The sequence below is a fragment of the Solea solea genome, chromosome 16 (assembly GCF_958295425.1).
Source record: "Solea solea chromosome 16, fSolSol10.1, whole genome shotgun sequence".
Taxonomy (NCBI): Eukaryota; Metazoa; Chordata; class Actinopteri; order Pleuronectiformes; family Soleidae; genus Solea; species Solea solea.
The window spans coordinates 22652221-22662167 of record NC_081149.1 but is presented as its reverse complement, the minus strand read 5'-3'; the positions used below and the strand labels follow the sequence as shown (position 1 = coordinate 22662167).

At 42.8% G+C, this 9947-nt stretch overlaps 1 protein-coding gene across 2 annotated transcripts in view; it reads left to right on the top strand.

Moving 5' to 3' along the window:
* The first annotated feature begins 3879 nt into the window (after nucleotides 1-3879).
* Nucleotides 3880-9947, top strand: part of prr36b (proline rich 36b) — a 29411-nt gene continuing 23343 nt past the window's right edge. Inside the window, exon 1 of one of the 2 annotated variants that reach the window (XM_058653237.1) lies at nucleotides 3880-4190. The gene's annotated coding sequence lies outside the window, so the exon portion shown is untranslated. Of the gene's footprint in view, nucleotides 4191-9345; nucleotides 9369-9947 lie in introns of those variants that run through there. The other variant, XM_058653238.1, reaches the window with a different exon arrangement.

Below are 9947 nucleotides of genomic sequence, written 5' to 3'. Positions count from 1 at the left end.
GGCTGATTAGTATGATTCAAACCTCGGCACAGTCTGACTCGTACATGCTGAAATACACAGCGTCTCAGTAAGAAATGGAAGCCCGGGCTGTACCTTGTGCTTGTTAAGTATAAGGTTGTTGTGTGAGGTCGTAGAAGACCTCCCTGACCGGAGGCCAGGGTTTGGGGCTTGACTGAGTGCCAGCCCTTTTGTGCTGTGGCTGCCCCAGCTGGACTTTTGGCCAGGGGGAAAAAACAATGAGATAAATAACACGGGAACTGTGTCGCAGGGTACGCGGCCCTGCCTCTTCCTGCCTCTTCCTGCCTCCGCTGCTGCACACCACTGCCTGTATGTGGAAAAAAAAACCCTTCCTCTCTTTGTTGCGCCTGGTGGACCATGCCAATACGTCCATCAGCATCAAGCCAGCAGGCACCTTAAGGAATCCCACCCTCTTCCTGCTGTCTCCATCCATGTTTGCTGTCACACCTGCGCGATCACATGCACTATGAAATCCACATATAGCTGCAGTAGTGTATAAGGCGTCATTCTCAACTTACATTCATATCTAACTTATACATTTATATAATATTATTATTATTTCCATTCGGGTAATTATTTTTAATAACAACTAATTGTGGGTGTGATGACCTTGAATCATGATTCAACAGGAGCAAAAAACAAAAAGTTCATTTAATAATTCAATTTAATCTTTAATCTCAAACAGCAAACTTGATGCAAACACACGTTGATGTTAAGATTTTTCACACATTTCACCCAAGAAAATAATCATAAAGATAATATTTCTATCCCTAGAATAAAAATACACTCCTCTGAGCTGTAAAACCAGGCCACTCTGGAGGAGCTCAAACAAAACTTCCTCTGGAAATCTGAAAAACATAGATAGACACCAAGCAATGATTTTTCCAGCCAGGTGCATTGCCAGAGTTTTTTTTTTTTAAGTTTAGAACCATTCCACTCTGAGCTCAGAGAAGCAATGTCTGGCCAAACCCCCCCTTCAGCATTTGGAAAAGGGTGCACCGTAGTCTCAACAGGCTTGAAGCCTATCCAGAACAGAGCAGCACACAAAAGCCTGGCTCATGTAGACACTGGGATTGGCGGCTGCTCAGCCCCCAGCAGCAGCAGCAGCAGCAGCAGCAGCAGCAGCATCAGCACAGCAGACAGACAGGCAGACAGGCAGCATGCCCTCTCACACTCTCTTCTCTCTCTCTGATGAAAAGCCCCGCTCTGGTGAGGAACGTGGCACACTGAAACAAAAGCATTTAAGCCATGAAACAACGCCCCTCGGTGACTCATTGTGACTGAGAGAAAACACAAGAATTAACCTAAAGGCTGTCACACTGTATCTGCTGCTCCAGTCTTTGTTGATGGTGCTGATGAGCTCGCCCTGTTCAACTGGTTTCTTCCAATTTCAGCTCAAACGCCTCTGTGATATATTAAACTCTGAAGGCGGGCGACCATTTTTTTGCAGCATCAGTTCTAAACATCTAAGATTTGTTGTATTAAGACAAAGAAGGATGTAAATGTGCCTCTCCTTCAATCCTACGGGAAATACCTCGTATAAAATATATGTAAAAATGTGTAAAATGATCATGTTGCAACAGGTCTGATGTGTGTTTGAAGTCACAATGAGGGGCAGACGATGAAGGCAACTTGATGAATGTGAGGCAGCTGTAATGCACCGTTTAAGTGAGGGTGATTTATGTGTGTGTGTGTGTGTGTGTGCAGTCATGCATGGAGAGAAGAAGAAAAGGGCTTGAAGAGGGTAGAGAAAGGGGTGCAGGGGCCTTCGAGGGAGGGCAACAGACAACCGGGAGAAACCCAGGCAAGACAGTAGGGTGACATGCAAGGGGTGACATCATCCTCCATTTGAATAATCCCCCAGCCTGTGAGGCAATTGGCTACTCCAGGAGAAAGCAGAGTCCCCCTGCTATTCGCTATTCACCCCTTTCAATTTCGGCATGGCGCGCTTAGGTGATGAGTGTTGCCTTCATGGACTTGCAGAAAGCTCCTGTAAGAAAAAAGTGAAGGGTAAGTCATCTTTATTTAGTCAGATTTAACAAGCCGAGCCACCATTCCATCCTCCATTTACTGTATTATTATTATTATTACTATTTTATTGTTATTCATAAAGGTAAATGGAAAACTGCAAATCTTACTGGACAAACAAAAGATATTTTGTTGTCAGTAATGTCTCTATTGATGTCTCTTTTTAAATGTGGTCACAGCTGATCAGACAGTTGAATACATTATGTCGCTAATGGCTGAACCTTATAACTTTATTTAATTGAACTATTGTATTTCATTTAGGTGTGTAAATACTTGTGGGAATAGCCGGAACTAACTTGTAATGGATTCCCAGTGAACTGATGACCCCTATTAACACCTCATGCTTCCACTCGGTGTGTAGAGCATGTTAATTATACTTGTCCTAAACCTCTAGACTCTGGACTTTTCTTCAAGGAATCCTAATGAATGTAATGTGCAATAATAGTGCAGGCCACTGTTTGTTTTAGCAATGCTATAATGACCAAACAGGTCAGGATTATGTGTCATTATGTGTCAGTCACTTTAGTGAAACACAACCAAATACAAGTTCATTTCACTTTCAGGTTTATTCATGACATGTTTGAACATTACATACATGTTGTATGAGTTAAACTCATGAACAGCTTGCTAATATATAATAGATGCGCTTTCAGTCACATCATTCCAGTCCAAATGCCAATGATCACAGACATAAAAACAACACATCTGGTGGTGCCCTGATACATATAGATACATAATAGTCAGTTGTTTTTTTTCTTTTATAACATAGGTATAACAAATGACTTTTATTGGTAGGTTTTGGAAGTGGTGGAAGGAGGATTTTTCTACCAGAAGATGCTTGTCAAAGTCAAGGAATATACTTAAACCCCTGCTGGAGGACATGGCTCAGTGTCCTAGTTTGCATAAAGAACAGTTAATATGGTAAATATAACAAATAACTCTAAATGTACGTACACTCAAGATGTTTCAAGATGTTTCAAGAGCAAAAGACCATCATGCAGACAGTGATTCAAACACATACACATCCATGCATACTCATGCCTTTTCTTGTGATTCTCAAACTGTGGTATGTGTACCATCAGTGGTACATCAGCTTTCTCTGGTGGTACTTGGAGGAAAATCATAAATGCTGTTCTACTGTATATACCAGGGCATGGGATCGGAGTGGAGCTAAGGGATTTTATCTCTCGCTCCATCTTAATCTAATGTGACTATACAGGTGTGTGAAGTATATGTGATGAAGAGGATGATGATGAGAGTAAATTATCTCATTGGGAATAAATAAATCTGCCTCCTGTGAAAAGTCAGCTGACTTTGCTCGGCCTATTTACATCACTGTATTTTAACGTTGGTGATAATGATGTTAATTCAAGAGCTCAATATTTTCTCAGGTGGTACTTACAGATAGATAGATAGATAGATAGATAGATAGAAGTATATAAGTATAAAACAAAAACAGATACATAGTAATATAAAACATTTGAGAACCACTGGTTTATAGGAATCACACTTACTGTTTAACGTCTTAACATTAGATTTAGATGAACATTACACACATGACAGTGTTTCTGTCTGTCTTCTTTAGTGCTAACAAAGAGAATGTTTTTTTCTTGATCAAATAATTAGCTGCTGGTGAATCATTATGTGTGTGTTGTTGCCAATTCTGTCTCATTCATAGTGTTTGTAGGGTTTATACGGTTACAACAGCTAAAACATTTTTATTAGCTTATTTCTATTCTTCCGATTTTTTTTCATGGGCACCTGAAGGCATCAGCCCTCTCCTCCGCCTGTCCATCCATCCGTTCACCGGTCTACGATGTGTGTGTGTGTGTGTGTGTGAGTGAGTGAGTGAGTGAGTGTGGTCTGAAGCGTCATTCTCCTCTTTTCTTCCTCTCAGTGTGTGAACGCGCATCACTTGAGAGAAACGGCGCCGGAGACCCACAAGTTTCTTGTCTGTCGGCTCGGCTCGTTCCACTCCGCTGTCTTTTCTTCCTCTCCTTCCTCTTCTTCTTCTTCATTGTTACCGCCACTCTCCGTGTTTTTGTCGTGTCTTTTGTGACTCGAGGATTCGCTCGGGGTGTTCACGCTAACACTGGGCGTAGCTGGAGAGAATTTTGCTAGCTCGCCGCTGCACTGACTGACTGGTAAGGACGAGATTGTTTTAGCTGTAGCTAGCATGCTAACACCACATTAATGCTACGTCTCTAATTGACATGAATTAAAAGTGACTTGATTTTTTACTTTTTCGCTACAAATGTGAGAGCCTCGCGTGTCCTACACGTTATTACTTGTAGCTGCTAATTTTCCCCCACACCTAAGTGTGCGTAGGGATTATGGTATATCTCATGGTGAATGATAATTAATGCTAAATATGCTACAGAAACAGTTTTGGTGTTATTTAATATACATAATGGCTGAACCGTCCTCGCTTTTCACTTTGAACTCGGGTGGAAAGCGTCTGATGGGGCGGTGGCAGACAGCGTGAGAGCTGGAAGTGCTCAGCAGGTCTTTTACTCTCAACCTAAAGCACATTCTGTGTTTAAAATGAACGCTTTGTAATGTTTACAGGACACTTTGCCCTTTTGAGTGCGAACATTTAGCCTGCTTTTCCCTCTTTTTGAACTTTTAGTTCTTATCTACCCCCTCGCTCTCCATCCTCCATCGCGGATGCCCATTGTTCTGCGCTGGGCCCAGTGTTGTGTGAGAAATGTTGCAGTCGCCTTATAAATGAGCAGATGCCCACTCACTTTTCCTTTAAACAAACACTGTTACAGTTAATTTGTAGAAGCAACAATTCCATCTGATCCTTGGGAGTTTAAACCAGAAATACTCCGGAGAGCGTTTTGCACAGACTTCATCTGGCATGTAATCAGAGGTGATTAATGCCACCCCCCTCCCAAAAGTGATCAGCTATTGTGGAGTGTGAGTTGAGGCTGGAGGGGGCTGTAGCTGCTCCTTCGCTGAGTCTTTTTGGTGAGTGAATGCAACAAGACAGATTACACTGCTCTCTGCAGAACAATGGGGAAGAGAAAAAAAAAAACCGCTGCCAGCTACCAAAGCCTGGCCAAGAGCATTTAATAACATGCAGACATTAAAAATCTTTATCCTTAACCCGCAGCTCCATTCGCTTCCTCCGAGGTGCCACAGACAGTGACATAAATTGTCTCAGGCTTTGTGGCCACAGTGGGCATGGGTCGGCCAATAATGTGGGGTGATCGACCATGGGGTATTGATGTCAGCCTGAGTAAATGGCATCCCAGGGCGACTAATATGAGCACTTTTTATGCCGCACAGGGCTTGGAGCCACTTCAGGACTCTTAAGTCAGAGGTGGGCTAAGCCCCAGCTAGTCCACAACCCCCCCCCCCCCCCTCCCTCCAGTGCATGGATGAGAGAAAGGCTGACTCACAGTGTTGGTGGACGAGGCAGGGAAATGGAGGACAGACGGGCAGCGTAATGCAATAATGCGAAATCAAATTTAGCTGCCATTAAAAGAAACATTCTGTTCTTATGAAGTTATTTTAAAGATTAGCAGGATGAGGATTATGGCCACAGGGCTTCTGTGTGTGTAGAGGATAAGTTTTTCACTATACTTGAAATAAACAAATAAAGCTCATCATTATAAATGCGATAAGTTTCTAGACATGAGGTGTAAAAACCTCAGTTGTGATGTGTGGACTGCAGTTTCTTCTGCTTTGTGTTTTTATCAGGATTCATCACTCAGTCTATTGTTGTTAGTAGACTACAGTTAATTGGAAGAGCTAGAATAAAGGATGTGAGTGTCTACAGTGTGAGAGCAGACGTCTGCCACTGTCTGAAACAATCCCTCTCACACAGAGATGCTGGAACCCATTTTGATACGGGTTAATGATCACTTATTTAGTAGCTTTTAATTAAAGATAATAATAATATCTAATAATAAGTGTCATAAATTAGATTTTTCTTTATATTTTCCATTATTTGAAATGTATAATTTTGTTGGTTTTTGTTGGCGTTTAACATCAGTTTGGTCTCTTTTAACTTTGATATTCACATTTTCAATTTCAATACATTCCCAGTGCATTATTGAACAGATCATCACTAATCTGCAATTGTTTTTTTTTTTGTTGATACAAACATTTATTTAATTTTTACATTTACTTTCTAATATGCCAATGTAATAATTTTTCATATAATATTGAACATATAATAATTTTCCCTTAAATTTAAAGAAAATCTTTGTCAGATTAATCGGTAATGAAAGCAAGTGTTACTTCCACCCCCAAACTCATAAAATTATAGGTGATAATGACAGTCCTTGGTTTTAGTTCTAGATTTTCCATCGTAATTATATAATAAGTTATAATTTAGATGTACATTTTAATCAACATTGTGACTCATGTCATTATTCCACACAGAACATACTCAAAGATTACCACCAAATAATGAATTCCAAATAGAATGTCTTTCATGAGCATGTCTTTTAGGGCAATTTAAATTTTAATGATCTATTTTACCCCCAGCTGGCTCCTTGACCCCTGCCTCAGTCTTGAGAGAGGGAGATGATTGTTGCATTAATAGATCTCTGTATTAGTTTGTGCTTAGCCTAAGGACTGGTTTTGGGGTGAGTGTGTGACTCAGAATGAAATCCCCTCCCCAGCTTTTCATTGTGACAAGGGCAGGCCTGTGCCTCTGGTCATCCGCAGGCTTCTTTTCAGCCCGAACCGCATGACCCTTGCACTTTAAAAATGACGTCTCTTACCCTATTTTCCCTAAGCCTTGGCAACAACTACACAACAATGTCTTGTTTTGAGTTTTTTTCAAAACAACACCAGAAACTGTGTGTTTGGCTGCATTTCCTCCGCTGTTTTCTGGGTGATTGAGGTTTGAGGAAACCACCAGGGGCACCGTGGTCAATTTGCACAGCGAAGATAAAGCAGAGATAAACTCTCCTGTCGCCTCTGCTCCCAGTCACAGTAGCGGCCCGTGGTGTCACAGTTGTCAGGGCATGCAGTTGGCAATTGGCGGCGTGGCTTTTGAGGCTGCATTTGCCAGCAGCTGCAGTAATTTTCTGTGTTTGGACGCTCGGAATTCCTCTGGTGGGAGGATGGATAATGGATGTGGTTCACAGCCCTGTTGCTAGGCTTCAAGACCAAAATTTTTTATGGCACAGTGTGTAAGCAGGGCCTGGTTGTTTGGTGTGATGCAGCCTTGGAGATGGCAAAATGTGGCCAAAATGACGTTTGCTGTCAGAAATTCAGTTTGCTTCACCATCTTATATTTATACTGGCATTGCTGTACATCTACTGGTTTGGCCTGGTGTCTGATGAGGTCGTAATTATTTTGGAGGATACCCAGCATGCCCTCACCATTGCCCAGTGTGGAATGACAGGCATTTGTGCCAGACACTGCTGACACAATGATAGGCTCCTTTTATTATAAGCAGCTGTAGAGGCCAATTTGTTAGACTGTCATTTCAATTTCTCTTGGTGATATTTGAACCAAGCCTTGCATTCTCAGTGCATGTGTTTGCTGCTGTAAGGATACGTCATTATCTCTGTGTGAAATGTTGAATGTACTTCACAATTGGTTGTGCTGTGGTCAGAGTGACATTTTAAGACCGGCTGCATGACGTGTGGTTTCCTCCAAAAAGCTGTAGTTAGTAGGTGCTAGTGTGGTCAAGCATTCAACCTGTCTGTCTTCCTTTGAGAGATTGGATTCCATCTGGAACGTGCCTTGTTGTACTTCAAACACGATGACATAATCCTCTTATGGACACGGCCGTCCCACTTGTACTTTGTGTTCATGTGTTCGTGTCTCTCGTGCAGAATCTCAAGAGAGCACCAGAGCCTCCTGGGCGTGTTTCTGCCATTCTGTCCAGATGCCTCGGTTCTGCCCTCTTCCTCCATTTCTGTATCTGCTCTATCTGGTGTCAGTGATCCAAGCCACCAGCTGGTCCTGGGCTGGCCTGATCTCATTTACCCCCAGAGAGGAGCTTGTTTGTGGGCAGACGGCCCATTATGGAGATGATCCAGCAGCTCTTCAAGTTACAAATTAGCCTTAGATTCTGTGTTGGGTGCTCTATCTCTCTTCTTGTCTTGCTGTTTCTTACTTTTCTTCATTACCCCCACCCCTCTATTTTTTATTGTCCTCTCCTATAACCTTGTCACTGCCATCTCTCTCTTATCTCCCCAGGGAGCGGACTAACAGCATCAGGGGAACCTGCCTGACTAATGCACTTCCTCTGTCTGTCTGTCTGTCTGTCTGTCTCTCTCTCTCTTTCTCTTTCCTGCCCATCTGTGGAGATGCTCCCCACTTTCTTGTGTGCAATCAATATCCACACAGTGTAGCTCTGCACTTCCCTGCTGGTCATCCCTGTAGGCAGTGGAGCTCAGCCAGGCTGTAGTAGAGCCCTCACTGGTGGGGCCTTTTTGTTTTGGGGCTGAAGGACCCTCCAGCCTTGCCTCCCCACAGTATTGTCTAGTTTCTGGGCCATACTGAGGCGTCTGTTTTCTGCTGCAAATCAATCCCTCGTTCTTGGGCTTCTCTATGTTCCTCTTGCTCTCGGTCCCTGTAGCTGTGTCTGTGTACTTTTTGAGGGCAGTCAAGTCCAACTGTATGAGATTAGCATCTCTCTTTGTCCGGAGTTAACAAGATCTGCCATGTGTTAATCAGCTGTCCCCGGGGGGGGGGGGGGGGGCGAGTTTCTAAGAGCGTGGACGCACTATGGGAGGGTCAGGTCTGCGTTGTGTGCATCAACTTGTTGGGTGTTTGTTAGGTGGGATGGTGGCATGAATACACACTACGTACAGCCCTGAACTATGATTGGCTTTGTAATTGTCTTCATCCCCAGTGCTGGACCTAATAAGTTCTTGTTGATTTATTCTTTGTTTGTTTTTTGCACTACTACATTATGTGGAGCTTAATTAACAAAGCTGTTTGTTTTGTTTTTTTACTGTTTGTAGGCTTATAATCCCTTAATTTCAATTAAGTATTCACCTGAGAACATTGTGTGAGAACCTCCAAAGAGTCCAGGGGATTAGTGCCAACCTCTCTGATCACATGTTTGCGTGATCCAGGTGTCTGTCACACAATCTGCTGTCTCTCTCTCTCACACACACACACACACTAGTAGCCAAGTAATCAACAGACACAGAGCAGGACTTGTTCCTTCCTCTCAGCGGGGCCTTTGTTCAGCCTCAGTTTGTCTTATTGAGCATCGCAGCAGCCCACTGACCCACTGGACTTCAATGTGTAGGAATGACTGTACTACAGTGGGTAGACTGGATAAGTAATGGAATTGGAAGACGCACATTTACATCTATCTTCATCTGAGGTTACATTTGTAAGTTTTCATTCAGCTGTTTTGTGTGTGTTCTAGTGATATTGAATTTGAACGTAAGAGTGTGTAAACTGTGTGTAAAAGCATGATAACTATTTTTATCATAATTTCTCATTATCCAGCTTGAGCAACCCACCTTCTTTGTGTCTTGGTTTCTTCCTCCCTCAATCGCCCGCCCTGCTTGCTGAGCTCTCCCACTTTCTGTGGTGAATACCATGGAGAGGCTTTGTTTTGTGTTTATTTGTGTACAGGACAGAGGCAGCATTCTGACCTCACAGGTCACTGGTGTTTGGGAAATGTGAAAGCTGTGATTAGCATCAAGTCAATTGAGGCAGTGATATTAGTGGTAACCCCCATCTGCATTTAACCAGAGCTATATCCGCATGACTCCATTCTCATTTTAAAATGCATGAATTCTCCAGATTTGTGTGCCTTCCACATTACCCTGGTGGTTTTGAGCGCTGAGAACGAGAGACATTTAAAAATGCTGCTGTCTCAGTTTTAGTCTCGATGGGCAGGAATTAGGACCTGTGGGAATGATGAGAGGGTTACATTCACTTCCTGATTGGTTTTGACTCTCAG